Source organism: Dama dama, chromosome 19 (genome assembly GCF_033118175.1).
Source record: "Dama dama isolate Ldn47 chromosome 19, ASM3311817v1, whole genome shotgun sequence".
Lineage (NCBI taxonomy): Eukaryota > Metazoa > Chordata > Mammalia > Artiodactyla > Cervidae > Dama > Dama dama.
In genome coordinates, this window is record NC_083699.1 from 86389326 (window position 1) to 86407725 (window position 18400).

Here is an 18400-nt window from a genome sequence, read left to right on the forward strand (position 1 = left end):
TTAGAGAAAAAATTCATGGTTACCAGAGGGGCAGGGTTGAGGGAGGGATAGATTGGGAGTTTGGGATTGACTTGTACACACTGCTATATTTAAAATAGATAACCAAAAAGACCTACTGTAAAAAAAAATTTAAAATTAAAAAAAATAATAAAGTCAGCAAATGCATGCACACCAAAAAAGTAGGGGTTGAGAGAGAGAAAGCTGAGCAATGTAAGACATGGAGATTGTTCAGAGTCCTCAGTGTTTAAGTTGAAGGCCATGGGCACAATCAATTCTCCCTCCCACCAGTGCAAAGTCCTGGTCAGTTCTGAGGCCCTGAGGTGTGGCTCAATCAAGTCTTTAATTAACATGTTCTCTATCAACACTGAATTGTTTGAAAGCCTCCATGTAGTTACAGTGTGGTTTGTAATTTTTTTTTGTTGCTCCGTCTTATTGTATATGCATTGAGTATTGACCTGCATGTTTTGTTACTTAAATATTAAAGATACTGTTATCTCACTTTTGAACAGCTTCTGCTCTTTTTTCCTAAGCTTCAGAAAGTGGAGTTAGGAGCCTCAGCACCTCAAAGCTGAGTGCCTCTCCCTGGGGTGTTCTGTTTGCAGAATCCATGTCTTCTCAGCAGTAGCCATGCTGCCTGGAGATCGGCCAGGTCTGCTCCAGTCCAGTTAGTAGTTTCTGCAGGTTGGGAAGCCTGAATAAAAAGGGATTCCCAGAGCTGCCAGGCATGCAGCATGGGGTCCAAAAACCAAGATTAGCTTGTCTGACGCTGAGTACACCAGCTTAGATGTCTAATGTCATCGGTCAGCCCAGGCGCTAGTAAAACAAGACAGCCAGTGCCTGTGCTCCTGATGACATCAAGGGCTGGCTTGACCAGCTCAGTCAGCTGTACTCACTGAGGCTGCAGCAGTCTTTGGGAACAGCATGAACTACAGAGTCAGAACATCCCAACCCCTAATCCAGGTCGCATCACTTCCCAGCTGTGTTAGCTTGAGCAAAGCACTTAACCCTTCAGAGTCTCAGTTTCCTTATCTATAGAATAGAAATAATAAGGCTAATGGAATAATATAAGTAAAGGATCTATTTAAGTGAAAATATCTGACTTGAACAACTTTAAGACAAACAGGGCCTTGGCTTGTGAAGCTAGGATATGAGGCCAGGGTAGGTTTCAGGCTGGATCAAGGGATAGGATCAAACTCTGCCTTTTTCTGCCCCCATCTCACATCTGCTTTCCCGTCAGTTGGTGTCCTTCTCAGGCAGCCTGCCCCCATAAGATAGCAGGGATGGCTCTTATTTCCAGGCATAGGCCATCTTTCAGCTAGGGAAACTTGCCAAACTTTCCTGATATCTGTAGGAGAAAAAAGTCCTGATAAAACTCACTGGACTATTTGAGTCATGCATCCATCCCTAAACTTCTTCCTATAACCAGAGCAATGGTATTTAGCTTAAATAAGCCTGGATCCCCCAGTCAAAACATAGAGATTCATCAGATTCTCACTTGCCTCAGGATCCCCCTGCAATGCAGGAGATGCAAGAGACACGGGTTTGACCCCTGGATTGGGAAGATCCCCTGGAGGAGGAAATGGCAACCCATTCCAGTATTCGTGCCTGGAGCATCCCATGGAGGGATTGTGGGAGCCTGGTGGACTACAGTTCACAGGGTCGCAAAGAGTCAGACGTGACTGAAGCGACTGAGCCCACATGCACAAAGACTGTATTCTAGGGACCCAGAGTCCTTAGCACTCAGACATTTACAGCTTTGCCTCATTGTTTAGCCCCTTTGGTTGAACCTGAACTCCCAAGAAAAGCCTCAGAGGCACAACCTCTGAACCTCTCTGACCATTTACCAAACAGCACAGCATTTACAGTACAGAGGGAAGGTCTGGGGGACTGGTTTTATTCTCATGAGAAATTGATAATTATAACCTAAAAATGACAAAAAAAAAAAAAAAAAACCCTTCACATTCAATTTTTAAACAAGTGGGATTTCCAAACTGGATAGTAGAAAACTAAGATTAGGGACATTTTGAAGACCCTGTGCAAAAACAGAGTGTGCAAGTCACAATGTACATGCTCAATATATGCCTCATCACTGTTACCCATAAAAATCCCTGGGAAATCCTGAGGAGTAGGCTAGTGTTTTGCTGTCATTCATACTGAGGTAGAAAAGAAAGGCAGTTAATCAATGTTTCCATAGGATGTCCAATTCTTTTTCCTTTTTCTTAGATAATAGCCTCATCCTGCCTCCACAGACATTATACAGGGTCACCCACTGCAACAACCACACCTTTTGCCAAAGTGCCTGGCATCTCAGAGTTGGAGCATTTCACTGGAGACAGCACTGGCCTTGGAATCTAGTCTTTCAGGAAACCTGAACTCCTGGTCCTGACTCCATGGCCAACCTGTTGTGTGACCTTGAAAGGATCCATCACAAAGATTCCCCAACATGTTTTCATTATTTTGTTTCTTTATTGAGTCGTTGAGATTATCAATACTGCATTCAGGACTGTACATACTTTAAGCTTCCAATACCCCTGATCTCTCCCCACCAACCTTCATCCTGTGATTAGATACTCAGAGAACACACAGTTGCAAACATGCACTCATAAATACTCACACAGACTCAAACATTCAGCTGTATCTCTGGGTGCTGAGAAGAGTCCACAGTTTTCTTGATTTTTCACTTCTCAGGCATTTGCAGACACCTCAGAACCTCTTTTAAACTATTTCATTTGTCCAGCTGAAACCAGGCTGATTTATCATCCCTCCCAATCCACGCTGAAGAAGGAAAGGGAGTATTTTCTTCAGAATACCCCCAAATTAATATGAAATGAGTAAAAGACATATTAGGAGTTGAGGATAAACAGAGTTTCCTTTTGGTTTAGTGTTAAATGCAAGATACTATATCGTGGAGACAAAATGTCACTAAAATTCTTCAAAATATTCCAGTTCTATTCTTGAGAAAAAGTATTTAATTTAGATACAGAAAAAGGATCTAACAGTAATGGTTTTCAGTATGTATACCACCACAATATTCAATAGTAAAGGAAACTACTACCTAATGATCAAATAAGATGAAAACCTAGCCACCTCTACTATAGGATTGCTAAGAGAAATCAGAGATTTCTTCCTGGAGAAGGAGGAGTTGGAACCTGCTTGGAGATGAGGAACATGCAAGTCCCTTCTGTAGACAATATCATATTTTGTCTTATCTTTTAACTTAGATTTTGGGGGGAAATGTGAAGATAATCGAATACCTAATATGAAAAAGGCTAAAAATATTTGTTCTTTAATACAGCAGTTCCTTTTTCATATTCCCTAAGGAAATAATCATAAATATTTATACCCAAAGATATACATCAATTGTTTGGAAGAGTGAAATTGTATCAACTTAAAATCCAACTAGAAGAAAAAAAAATCCAACTAGAAGACTTAAATAATCATTTATTTATTAATCATAAATTAATACACAACCATTAAATTAGTAAGATATTTTAAATATTAATTCTTTTAAGTAGTGCATTGAAAATGCTGTGGAAAGAAATATATTCTAAAATATTTTAAAGTAGTTGCTCTTATAGTGATATAATGATTCTTTTCCTTTATACTTCTCAAGATTTTCCAAATTTTCTTCAATGAGAATATCTGCATTTCATATCCAAAGGAAAAAAACAAAACTGAAAATTTATGGAGAAACAAAAACTTGAAAATGAGATCCAGACATGGTACAACAATATGAATATATTTAAATATACACTTCAAAAGAGTTAATATGATAAATTTCATGATATGTGCCTTTTTAACTACAATTTTAAAATAACATCTAAGCTGGAAGTCCACAAGGGCAGGTGCAGCCTGTTACCTGGAGACCTGACCATCTCAGGCAACTTGGTGGGAGGAAGATGATAAGTCCTGGCTGAACAGAGCTCTGTGTTTATTCTGAACTAATAAAATGAAAAGCTCATGAGCCCAGAAACTGAACCACTATTGAATTGCTCGTTTTTCTTCCCCTCTGGAGATCCTGTGGCATTCATTTCTCCATTTCATCACCTTTACTTGTCCTTGAAGATGGGAGACAGAGGTCCACACCCCATAGAGGATGAGGGCCAGAAGAGAGGGGAGCCAGGGACAAAAGTCCACACCTGTGTTTAATCTCTTACTTTCTCCCCAACACCACACACTCCCACTCCATTGGCCTCCCCAGTTCCCAACTCCTTTTTCTGGGAGAAGGACCAACCCAAAAGAGCAAGGACAAACTTGCTGTGGGGCGGATGATCAGCAGGTGATCTAGACCTCCACTCCCCTGTGTAGGGAAATATCCTGAGCAGACCCTCAGCTCCTAAGCCTTCAACACCTGGAACATGTCAAACCTGCATCTGAGAAAAAAGGAGATTGGTTTAAGCTGTGTGTCTTGTATGTGAAGAGGAAGACTTTACGGGCCTCAGTGAGTTTTTCAGGGTTTCTTTAGGTGTAGAACTAGGTGATTTATTTAACTTTTTTTTTGTTTCTTGAGGTAAGCCTGTAATGCTCTGAATCTTCCCCTTAGCACTGTTTTTACAGTGTCCCATAGGTTTTAGGTTGCTGTGTTTTCATTTTCATTCGTTTCTATGCATATTTTGATTTCTTTTTTGATTTCTTCTATGATTTGTTGGTTATTCAGAAGCGTGTTATTTAGCCTCCATATGTTTGAATTTTTGATAGTTTTTTTTCCTGTAATTGAGATCTAGTCTTATTGCATTGTGGTCAGAAAAGATGACTGGAATGATTTCAATTTTTTTGAATTTACCAAGGCTATATTTATGGCCCAGGATGTCATCTATTCTGGAGAAGGTTCTGTGTGCACTTGAGAAAAAGGTGAAATTGATTGTTTTGGGGTGAAATATCCTATAGATATCAATTAGGTCTAGCTGGTCCATTGTGTCATTTAAAGTTTGTGTTTCCTTGTTAATTTTCTGTTTAGTTTATCTATCCATAGGTATGAGTGGGGTATTAAAGTCTCTCACTATTATTGTGTTATTGTTAATTTCCCCTTTCATGCTCGTTAGCATTTGCCTTACATATTGCAGTGCTCCTATGTTGGGTGCATATATATTTATAATTGTTATATCCTCTTCTTGGTTTGATCCTTTGATCATTAGTAGTGTCCTTCTTTGTCTCTTTTCACAGCCTTTATTTTAAAGTCTATTTTATCTGATATGAGTATTGCAACTCCTGCTTTCTTTTGGTCTCCGTTTGCATGAAATATCTTTTTCCAGCCCTTCACTTTCAGTCTGTGTGTGTCCCTTGTTTTGAGGTGGGTCTCTTGTAGACAGCATATATGGGGGTCTTTTTTTTTTATCCATTCAGCCAGTCTTTGTCTTTTGGTTGGGGCATTCAACCCATTTATATTTAAGGTAATTATTGATAGGTATGGTCCCGTTGCCATTTACTTTGTTGTTTTGGGTTCATATTTATACCTTTCTGTGTTTCCTGTCTAGAGAAGATCCTTTAGCATTTGTTGAAAAGCTGGTTTGGTGGTGCTGAATTCTCTCAGCTTTTGCCTGTCTGTAAAGCTTTTGAATTCTCCTTCATATCTGAATGAGATCCTTGCTGGGTACAGTAATCTGGGTTGTAGGTTATTCTCTTTCATTACTTTAAGTATGTCCTGCCATTCCCTTCTGGCCTGAAGAGTTTCTATTGATAGATCAGCTGTTATCCTTATGGGAATCTCTTTGTGTGCTATTTGTTATTTCTCCCTTGCTACTTTTAATATTTGTTCTTTGTGTTTGATCTTTGTTAATTTGATTAAGATGTGTCTTGGAGTGTTTCGTCTTGGGTTCTCAGGGTTTCTAAAAGATAATCTGAATCTCAGTTGGTGTGTCACCATTAGACTCCACTCAGAGATGTTAGGAATCAGGCAAAATTTAGTAGTTTTCTTTTTAATTGGGGAAAGTAAAGTTTCAGAAACCTAGGACTTACATAAAAATAAAAAAAAAACAAGGACTTCCCTGGTAGTCAAGTAGCTAAGACTCCTGGTTCCCAGTGGAGGGCCCCCAGGTTCCATCCTTGTTCAGGAAACTAGATCCCACATGTCACAACCAAGACCCAGGGCAGCCAAATAAATAAATATAAATATCTTTTAAAATATATTTTTAAATGAAGAAACCAAAATAAACTCCCCTTTTCTGAACAGACGGTAGAAGTTAAGAGAAAAGCTTTGATGGCAGAAATGAATAATGATGAAAGATCACTTTGAGGTTTAAAAAAAATACAGAAAATTACTAATATTAATATTGCTATCATTATCATCTATTGAGATCTAGTAGATTTCAGATACAGCTTCAGACCCTTTTTTTTGTACAGTAGCCCCAATCCTTAAAATAATTCATGGGATAGATATTACTATCCCACTAAGTCATGGCAGAGTAGAAGGACATGTACTTATCTTCTTTGGTGAGAACACCAAAACAGCAACTAGTTGCTCAGCAACCATCAACAGGAGAATGTTGGATCCCACCAAAAAAAGATACTCTGCATCCAAGGGCAAAAGACAAGCCCCAAGAAGACAGTAGGAGGGGTACAATCGTATATAAAATCAAATCTCAGACCCATTAGAGATGCTCAGAGGGTGCAAACAAAACCTCATGTACACCAGGACCCAGGGAATGGAGCAGTGACCTCCACAGGAGACTGAGCCAGACCTGCCTTTGAGTGTTTGAGTGTCTCATGTGGAGGCATTGGTCAGCAGTGACCTGCCTTGGGGATGGGGGCTCTGGCTGTAGCAGACCTGGGAGGCATGGTATGTGGCATAGGTCCTTTTGGAGGAGGTTGCCATTGGCTCCACTGAGCCTCTGAGCAGAGGACCCACAAACTGGAGTACAATTGTATCAAAGAAGTTCTCCCACTGTTTCAAAAGTTCTAGGGCTGACAGCAGATTTCCCAACCTGGGGATCTGGCAAAGGGAATGAGAAAACCCAGGGAATTTTACTTTGAAGGCCAGAGTGATTTGATTGCAGAACTTCACGGGACAGACTCTTGGAGGGCACAAACAAAACCTTGCACACACCAGGACCCAGAAGAACAGAGCAGTGACCCCATAAGATACTAAGCCAGACTTGTCTGTGAATGTCCAGGAATCTCTGGCAGAGGCGGGGGTCAACAGTGGCCTGCTGCAGGGTCAGAGGCATTGACTGCAACAGTTCTGGGAGCTGCAGCATGCTGGCATAAGTCCTTTTGAAGGAGGTCACCATTTCCACCATTACCCCACCATAGTTTGGCTTCAGGCCAAACTACAGGGAGGGAACACAGCCCCACCTATCAGCAGAAAATTGGATTAAAGATTTACTGAGCTTTTGAACTCTGGTGTTGGAGAGTCTCTTGGACTGCAAGGACATCCAACCAGTCCATCCTAAAGGAGATCAGTCCTGGGTGTTCATTGGAGGGACTGATGCTGAAGCTGAAACTCCAATACTTTAGCCACCTCATGCGAAGAGTTGACTCATTGGAAAAGACCCTGATGCTGGGAGGGATTGGGGGCAGGAGGAGAAGGGGACCACAGAGGATGAGATGGCTGGATGGCATCACCGACTTGATGGACATGAGTTTGAGTAATCTCCAGGAGTTGGTGATGGACAGGGAGGCCTGGCGTGCTGCAATTCATGGGGTCGCAGAGAGTGGGACATGACTGAGTGACTGAACTGAAATGAACTGAACTGAGCATGGCCTTGCTCACCAGAGCAAAACACAGTTTTCCCCACAGCCAGTCCCTCCCATCAGGTAGCTTCCACAAGGCTCTCATCCTCATCCATCAAAGGGCAGACAGTATGAAAACCACAATTACAGGAAATTAACCAACTAACATAGGGCTTCCCTGGTGACTCAGGTGGTAAAGAATCTGCCTGCAATGCAGGAGACCTAGGTTTGATCTCTGGGTTGGGAAGATCCCCTGGAGAAGGGAACGGCTACTCACTCCAGTATTCTGGCCTGGAGAATTCCATGGACTGTATAGTCCAAGGGGTCACAAAAAGTCGGACATAACTGAGTGACTTTCACTTTCTAACCAAACTGATCACATATATCACAGCCTTGTCTAACTCAATGAAACTATGAGCATGTTGTGTAGGGCCACATGAGATGGATGGGTCATGGTGGAGAGTTCTGACAAAACATGGTCCACTAGAGAAGACAATGGCAAACCACTTCACCATTCCTGCCTCAAGAACCCCATGAACAGTATGAAAAGGCAAAAAGATAAGACTCTGAAAGACAAACTCCCCAGGTCAGTAGGTGCCTAATATGCTACTGGAGAAGAGTGGAGAAATAGCTCCAGAATGAAGAGGCTGAGCCAAAGTGGAAACAACGCCTAGTTTTGGATGTGTTTGGTGGTGAAAGTAAAGTCTGAATATTGAGCTGTAAATCAGCTTTTTCAATCTCCTCTTTTACCTTCATCAAGAGGCTCTTTAGTTCCTCTTGCTTTCTGCCATAAACGTGGTGTCAGAAATATTGTGACATAACGTGGTGAAAGAAATATTGTAAAGAACCAATATTTCATAGGAACCTAGAATGTTAGGTCCATGAACCAAGGTAAGTTGGAAGTGGTCAAACAGGAGATGGCAAGAGTGAACATCAACATTTTAGGAATCAGTGAACTAAGATGGATGCGAATGGGTGAATTTAATTCACATGACCATTATATCTACTATTATGGGCAAGAATGCCTTAGAAGAAATGGAGTACCCCTCATTGTCAACAAGAGTCCAAAATTCAGTACTTGGGTGCAGTCTCAAAAATGACAGAATGATTTCTGTTCATTTCCAAGGCAAACCATTCAATATCATAGTAATCCAAGTCTGTGCCCCAAACACTAAAGCCAAAGAAGCTGAAGCTGAATGGTTCTTTGGAGACCTATAAGACCTTCTAGAACTAACACCAAAAAAAAAGATGTCCTTTTCATCATAGGGGGCTGGAATGCAGAAGTGGGAAGTCAAGAGATACTTGGAGTGACAGGGAAGTTTGGTCTTGGAGTACAAAATGAAGCAGGGCAAAGGCTAACAGAGTTGTGCCAAGAGAATGCACTGGTCACAGCAAACACCCTTTTCCAACAACACAAAAGAAGACTCTACACATGGACATCACCAGATGGTGGTTACCAAAATCAGATTGATTATATTCTTTGCAGCTGAAGATGGAGAAGCTCTATACAGTCAGGAAAAACAAGACAAGGAGCTGACTGTTGCTCAGATCATGAACTCCTAACTGCAAAATTCAGACTTAAATTGAAGAAAGAAGGGAGAACTGCTAGACCATTCAAGTATGACATAAATCAAATCCCTTACAATTATACAGTGGACGTGACAAATAGACTCATGAGATTCTGATAGAAAGACCGCCTGCAGAACTATGGATGGAGGTCCATAACATTGTACAGGAGTGGTCAAAACCATTCCCAAGAAAAAGAAAGACAAAATGGTTGTCTGAGGAGGCCTTACAAGTAGCTGAGGAAAGAAGAGAAATGAAAGGCAAAGGAGAAAAGGAAACATATACCCATCTGAATGCAGAGTTCCAAAGAACAGCAAAGAGAGATGAGAAAGCCTCCCTAAGTGAACACTGCAAAGAAATAGAGGAAAATAATAGAATCAGAAAGGCTAGAGATCTCTTCAAGAAAATTAGAGATACCAAGAGAACATTTTATGCAAAGATGGGCACAATAAAGGACAGAAACAGTATGAACCTAACAGAAGCAGAAGATATTAAGAAGAGGTGTAAAGAACACACAGAAGAACTATACAAAAAAAGATCTTAATGACCCGGATAACCGTGATGGTGTGATCACTCACCTAAAGCCAGACATCTTGGAGTGCAAAGTCAAGCGGGCCATAGGAAGCATTAGTATGAACAAAGCTAGTGGAGGTGATGGAACTCCAGCTGAGCTGTTTCAAACCCTAAAAGATGATGCTGTTAAAGTGCTTCACTCAATATGCCAGCAAATTTGGAAAACTCAGCAGTGGCCGCAGGACTGAAAAAGGTCAGTTTTCATTCCAATCCCAAAGAAAAAGAATGCCAAGGAATGTTCAAACTACCACACAATTGCATTTATTTCACATGCTATTAAATTAATGCTCAAAATTCTCCCAGCTAGACTTCAACAGTATGTGAACTGAGAACTCCCAGATGTTAAGGTTGTATTTAGAAAAGGCAGAGGAAACAAGAGATCAAATTGCCAGCATCTATTGGATCATAGAAAAAGCAAGAGAATTCCAGAAAAACATCTACTTCGGCTTCATTGACTAAGCTAAAGCCTTTGACTGTGTAGATCACAATGAACTGCGGGAAATTCTTCAGGAGATGGGAATACCAGACCACCTTATCTGCCTCCTGAGAAACCTGTATGCAGATCAAGAAACAACAGTTAGAACTGGACATGGAACAATGGACTGGTTCCAAATCGGGAAAGGAGTATGTCAAGGCTGTATGTTGTCACCCTGCTTATTTAACTTATATGCAGAGTACATCATAGGAAATGCCAGGCTGGGTGAAGCACAAGCTGGAATCAAGATTGTCAGGAGAAATATCAATAACCTCAGATATGCAGATGACACCATGTTTATGGCAGAAAGCAAGAGGAACTAAAGAGTCTCTTGATGAAGGTAAAAGAGGAGATTGAAAAAGCTGATTTACACACTGGGAAGACCCAGAGGAATCGGGTGGAGAGGGAGGTGGGAGGGGGGATCGGGATGGGGAATACGTGTAACTCTATGGCTGATTCATATCAATGTATGACAAAACCCACTGAAATGTTGTGAAGCAATTAGCCTCCAACTAATAAAAAAAAAAAAAAAAAGAAAGAAAGAAAAAAAAAAGCTGATTTACAGCTCAATATTCAAAAAATGAAGATCATGGCATCCAGTCCCATCACTTCATGGCAAATAAATGGGGAAACAATGGAAACAGTGACAGACTTTGTTTTGGGGGGCTCCAAAATCACTACAGATGGTGACTGCAGCCATGAAATTAAAAGATGCTTGCTCCTTGGAAGAAAAGCTATGAGCAACCTAAACAGCATATTAAAAAGCAGAGACATTATTTTGCTGACACAAGATCCATCTAGTCAAAGCTATGGTATTTCCAGTAGTCAAGAATGGAGATGCGAGGTGAACCTTAAAGAAGGCTGAGCACTGAAGAATTGATGCTTTTGAGCTGTGGTATTGGAGAAAACTCTTGAGAGTCCCTTGGACTGCAAGGAGATCCAACCAGTCAATCCTAAAGGAAATCAACCCTGAATATTCTTTGGAAGGACTGATGCTAAAGCTGAAACTCCAACACTTTGGCCACCTGATGCAAACAGCCAACTCATTAGCAAAGACCCTGGTGCTGGGAAATATTGAAGACAGGAGAAGAAGGGGATGACAGAGGATGAGATGGTTGGATGGCATCACTGACTCAATGGACATGAGCTTGAGCAAGCTCTGGGAGATGGTGAAGGACAGGGAAACCTTGTGTGCTGCAGTTCATGGGGTTGCAGAGAGTCAGATATGACTGAGCAACTGAACAACAACATTTCACAAATGAATAAACCAAGGCTCTGAGAGGTTAAGTGTCTTGTCTAAGTGAGGTGATCAACTGTCCTGATTTGTTCAGTACTGTCCTGGGTTTAGCACTGAATGTCCTGCCTTCTAGGAAAACTGTTAGCCCTCAGCAAATTAGGACATCTGGTCACCCTATGCCAAAGCTACATAGTTAATAGGAAAACATGAACTTCAATGAAGGTTTGTCTGGCTTCATACCTCAGTCTCTTTCCACTATGCCAGAGTGAATCCCACTAAGGGGAAAATACATTTGTAAATGCACACACAGAAGAGGGAAGGAAGGGAGAGGGAAAGGAGAGGAGGAGGGAGGAAGAAAGAGACAGAGAGGAGGAAAGGAGGAATAAATCTACTTTAAAGGAAAAAGTATTTGCCTATGAAGCCAAGAAACATAATACTTAAAACAACATACTGTAAAATTTCAACCTTTAATTCTCAAATTTTAAAAAGTATCAAAAAAGGCCAAATCTATTGTAAATGGTGGACAAGCAGATGGTAGGGATAGAGGAAGACATCAGGTTAGCTGATTCCTCTGAGCTAACACATTCAGCCTCTGCAAAACTCTCAGTGTGCTGTGTGATGCGGGTATACTTTTTAAGAGTTTCCAGGCTAAGGAAGTCTGAGGTGTGATGCCACCCAGAGGGTCAAGGACAGCCCATGGCCCTCTGTCTGCAGGTGAAATCACTGATCCCTCAAGTGGTGGCAGCCAAAAGCCACCCAAAGTTCACTGGGACTGGGTTTGGGCTGAGATTCATTTCATCTCAGTGCTAATCTCAGATTAGAGCTCTCTAGCAATCTGGGATCTCAGTCAGTCTCCACCAATCAAGAGTTTTTCCATTCCTTTCTTGTCTCGAGTGGAGTTGGATGTGACTTGCTCACTCTGGTCTCAGTTTTGTAACCAGTCCAGCCTTTCCCTTTTATCAAAGCCGCCGCCCTTAACCTTTGTTGATAATAAAAAGCATATTTATTTTGTTCAACAAGCCAACTTGAATTTACCTAGAGAATTTTTTGAAAGGTAAAATATCAAACATATTAATCATGTAGGACTTTGCCACCCGTACTCATTGCCCAAAGGAGGACAGTTTCCATGGCAATGGTTCTGGTAAGGAGGATGGAGTCTGGCTGAAGGGTGAATAAAATACCATAACGAGGCAGAAGCCACCCAGCCAGCCAATCCCTTATGATCCTAGGAGTGTTTGCACAAGTCTCAGGAGTTAAGTCATAACTAAGAGAGGGTGAGAGAAAGAAAAGTGTCCAGCAAACATTTTGAGGGGTGGGGCTGAGGGGTCAGAATGTGGGTAGAGATATTTTGAAAGTCAATGGAGGGTGCATGTGACTGTGTCTTCTCCTGAGAGCTCCCAGAACCCTCCCACCAGTAACCCTTGTGCAGTCAGACCAGCCCCGTTCATCTGCAAAGAGGCACAGCCAATGGGGCAGAGAAAAGCGAGGGAAGAGTGCACTGGAAACTTGGTGTCAGAATGACCCTCACGGCCACTTTGGCAACATACCCCAAGTTCCAACCTGGCTCATTCTCTGTGACCCAGTGGTCGCTTCCTGGGAAACTGCCCAAAGAGAATCATGCACGTGGAGGCTGTTCCTCAGTCATATCCAATTCTTTGTGACCCCGTGGACTGTAGTCTGTCAGGTTCCTCTGTCCATGGAATTTTTCAGGCAAAAACACCCAAGTGGGTTATCATTTCCTTCTCCAGGAGATCTTCCCCACCCAGGATTGAACCTAGGTCTCTTGTTTCTCCTACACTGCAGGCAGATTCTTTACCACTAGTGCTACCTGGGAAGCCCCAAAAGGGGATCATTCTGACTTTAAAAAATTTGGTCTGCAGCTAAGGAAACCATCAACTGAAGGTACTTGATAGTACTTCCGGTACTAGTATCAGACAATATATGTATTTCCATGTGCAAGAAATCCCACTGAAAGTGGTGGGAGAAAGCTGAACAAAAATAAAACTTTACCTTCTAAACAAGCAAAATTCGGTCCATATGGAGAGAATAAGTTCTCCACTTGCAGAATTTGCAAAAGTTCTATGCACCAACCCAGGTTCTCATTACTGCCAGGGCTGTGTCTATAAAAAGAACATCTGTGCAACGTGAGGGAAAGGGGCTTTAGATATCAAAATCTACCACTGAACATCTGTCTAGATGATTGATGCCATTGCTGGCTTTCAATATGATTTTACTTTCTTCTTGGACTTCTCAAGGCATTAAGTAGATGTTCAAGTTACAAAATAATATGTTTTAAGACAAATACTTAAGTTTAAAGCAGGAGAGTTGATAGGTATTCATTCTTTCCCTCTCAAGAAGTTCTGAATAGCAACAATGTAACAATGCTTTAAATAGTTATTTTCCTTACAGGCATTTTGTTGAACTAGAATAAGTGGCAAATTTAACGGGAAAAATTTCCTGGTTTAGAAGCACTTTTATTTAACATTATCCATGTAATTCTTATTATCCTTTCCCTCTATTCTATTACAGATACTGCAGATTTGAGCAGGATATTACTAATATTTTGATCTGAACTTGGTATCCAGACAAAACTCTCTCCTCATTGCCTTGGTTGCACAGTTCTTTGAATCAACAGATCTTTAATTAATTACAGTTTCACAGAGTATTTAAATATTTGAGACCATTGTTGCTAAATAGTTGCTTTGTAATCTGCTCAGACCCAAATCAAACACAAGTTGTACTTATGATTTTTTAATTTGTTCTTGAAGCCAAAATGTCAATATCTTTCACATGAGACCAAGAACACAAGGAATGCTGCACATAGGTCCAAATGAATACACTGGACTTCAGAAAGCATCACACACATTAAGTGAAATTCAAACTGTCATGAAAGCCAGGAAAAGAGTGTTCATAATGTAAATGAATCACCACTCTTTGGGAGAGTTGTTTGAAGCAGAAACCAAACTTTTCTTTTTAACCTCTTCCTCTCCCACCAAAATAGATTATTGATGATAGATAGAAGGTAGGTAGATAGATAGGAACAAAGGCAGGGAAAGGATTTGGGCACAAACAAGTTCAGGACAGAGTTGTTTTTAATTCTGTAAGACTAGAAAAGTGGGGTGGGGGAACCTTATTCTTAACAGCAAGGAAGAGGTTAAACTATGATGTGGTAGCATAGTGAAGTATGATGCAGACAATAAAATGATGTTTAAGAAATCACCGTAACATATAGAGAAATGATCATCCTTTCATGTTATAAGAAAAGGTAAAATTCATCACTGTAAATACAATATGATCTGAATCAAAGGGAAACCAACAAGAATCTGGAAGGAAATGCATGAACTATTGACAATTCTTGTCCTGAAGTGCTGAGACTAATGGTAAGTTTACTTTCTTCTATGCTGTTCTTCTAAAATTTCTATAACAGGCAGGTAATTTTTATTTTCTCAATAATCAGTTCAGTTCAGTCGCTCAGTCGTGTCCTACTCTTTGCGACCCCATGAATTGCAGCACGCCAGGCCTCCCTGTCCATCACCAACTCCCAGAGTTTACTCAAACTCATGTCCATCGAGTTGCTGATGCCATCCAACCATGTCATCCTCTGTCGTCCCCTTCTCCTTCCACCTCCAATCCCTCCCAGCATCACGGTCATTTCCAGTGAGTCAACTCTTTGCATGAGGTGGCCAAAGTATTGGAGTTTCAGCTTCAGCATCACTTCTTCCAATGAACACAAAGGACTGATCTCCTTTAGGATAGACTGATTGGATCTCCTTGCAGTCCAAAGGACTCTCAAGAGTCTTCTCCAACACCACAGTTCAAACGCATCCATTCTTTGGTGCTCAGCTTTCTTCACAGTCCAACTCTCACATGCATACATGACCACTGGATAATAATCAACTCTAAAAGACTCAGTATTGTCTCTTACCTCACAGCTACCCCCAACCCTCATTACTCTTATCTGCTTATACTAAAGAGGCTGGAAAACCCAAATGGTCACTTTTCTAGCTACCTCTGACCTAGCAGAAGGCACGTTACAATTCTCACCAGTGAGCCGTGAGTGGAAGTCTGAGACCTGCCTTTCCCCCGCCCTCCTCCTTCCTGTCTAGGATGGAGTGACTGGGGCTGCAGAAGCCTCTGGTAACCAAGCTGAAAAGGCCAGGAGACCCACAAAGATGCTGGCTGTACCGCTGTCGGTGCTGGACCAACGCCAGCAGCTGAGAGCTGTTAAGAATATGAGGCAAAACGTTGGAGAAAGCTTTGCACCAGCAAGGCCAAGAACAGAAGTTCTCAACCATTAGATTTATGTGGGCAGATCTTATAAATACTGATACCTGGGTCCTGACCCTGGAAATTCTGATTTAATTGGCCTGGGCTGTGCTCTAGGCACCGTGATTTTCTTAAATTCCCTAGGTCATTCAGCCAGAGTTGAGAACAAAGTTCTGGAGGCATATAGAAAAAGGAGGTCTGAGCTAACATCCCACTACCCAGTGGTTCAGACTTTCCATTATGTAAAACCAATAAACCCAACTGTCCTTGCATTTTCTGTCGGATGTATTCCTAACTGATGTAATTTTACTGTTTCTTAAGGCTGGCCCAAGAGTGTGAAAACACGAGCAAAAAATAAAATAAAATTTCACAGCACATAGTAGTCATGTAGATTTTTCTGTTTCTCTGTGTGGACTTTTTTCCCTTTGAAATCAAACCCAGGCAAAGACAGATTTATGATGTAAAAGTACAATTTCACTGCCAAGACTTAACACCTCATTTCTCTATGCCTCCATTGGTAATGCCCCCTTGTGGCCAAGGTCAGGAACTATGGCAAAACTCCCACATCTCATCCTTGCCCAGCCCCTTGTCTCCCTTCCCTTGAGGTCAGCACCTGGCTATACCTCTGAATTGAAAAGCCTTGATACTCAAAGTATGGCCCATGGGCCAGCAGTTTTGGCCTTATGACCGAGAAGGACTCCATGGGACTTTCCCAGGTCAGACCCCTCCCACGTAACCTTTAGCTTTATCTCCTCTCTGATGTACCTCGCTGACAGCATCCAATGCACATTTGCACCAGGCCCTTCCTCCCTCCCCTTCTCCCCAGCCTAGGGTGGGGACCTGGAGCCCCCTGGGCCTCAGCCCCGTCCCTACTCGTGCGCATCCCAGGAAGGAGTGGGAAAGGAACATATTAAACCCCTTCTTTTAACCTTTTTGCTGCAGCAAGTGTGCCAATCCCACAGCAAGTCCTTTAGGGAAGTAAAATTTCAGACAACTTTGAAGGGAAAAAAAATTAATCACCTTTTTTTGTGTGTGGAGAGAAGAAAATAGAACCTTAGAGGAAATGAAGGGATCAGGATGGGAGAGGAGAGGCCAGAAGAAGTGGAGTTGGGTACAGCCTATATACCCATTCAGAAATTGTTACACACAGAACATCCACCATGAGGGAAACCTTTTTGCCGGAGGATCCGGGGGAAAGATGATAGACATCTATGAGACTAACACTTAGATGCTGACACACGAGGTTAAGGCTTTAGCAACAAGGGAAGACAAAGTCTGTCTCCCAGTTTACAAAGGAAGCGGCTATACATGAAGAGAAAAAGTCACTCTGAGGCAGGAGAGAGGCTAAGTGCCCCAGTGAGTCCGGGATCAGTGGTTTGGCATATCTGGCATAGAACATTTTGAAGTCAGACACAGGCTGGCATTGCTCACTAGCCCCTTGTCTCAGCCCTTGGGAGCTTATGCCAAGGTTTAGGCAGAGGAGTCTGGAACTGGGTGGGTGGCATTCCTCTTGGATAAGAGCCTCCTCCCAGCTCAGACAGAAGTAGCTAAGCACACTGATGCCTGTGTCAGCTGGAGTTGCAACCCTTGCCTCTCAGTCAAGGTGGCAAGCTGAGCTGATACAGGATGCTCACCCCCAACCACCACCAGTTCAATTACACAGAAATGCCATATAAAATTGACCAAAAATTCTTTCTTCTCTTTAGCCAAACTGGAGTGGGGCACCCACAAGTGTTGGAAATGAAAAAAGAAAGAGAGAGGGGGGAAGAAAGGAAGGTGGAAAGAGAGAAAGAAAACAGCCTGAAATAACTAAAACGACAGGGTCACAGAGCAGGTACACCATATGGATGCATCCACATCCCACTATACACAAGTTTCCCTCACAAAAACATCTTTCACTAAAGTCAGGCTTACTATCAAAAGTTATAAGGCATCTAAGGAAATAAATCATGATGAGAAAGTCTCTAGACTTGACAACCAAGAGGAATCAGAAATCAGGGTCTATGACTAATAGAAAAATATAAGAGACTGTAAATGAAGGACACTTTAAATGTATCCTCCCAAAAAAAGAACTGGGGGGGGGGGGGGGTGGGGGGAAGCAGGTGGTATTTTAAAATGAACCAAATAAAAATGCTGGAAATTTAAGACTTAGTTGTTGATCTAAGAATCACGGTCAAATTAAATAGTGGACTAGATATAGCACGGTATCTCAGAAGAGTGAGTAAAGGAAATGAATTAAGCTATACTTAGGGACATAGTCATGAAAATTCAGAATATCAGGAATAAGAAAACCATCTTAAAATAAGTAAAAAATAATTATTATAAATCCATGGCAATGAGACTGACATCAATACCAACAAATACCAGAAGACTTGGTAATCATATCTTCAAAGTTCAGAGGAAAAATAATTTTCAAGCTAGAATTTTACACCCAGCTAGGCTATCATTTCAAAGTAAGGACAAGATGAAGGCTTTCCAGGGACCAGCATAGAAGATACTAGCCATTCCAGCTGTCATTGAGCTCGGAAAGCACAGTGTGACTGTATGAGCCACCCAGAATCCCCCCAGTGGAAAAGGGTCATGTCTGAGGAACTAGCGATCTTGTTGACCTTATT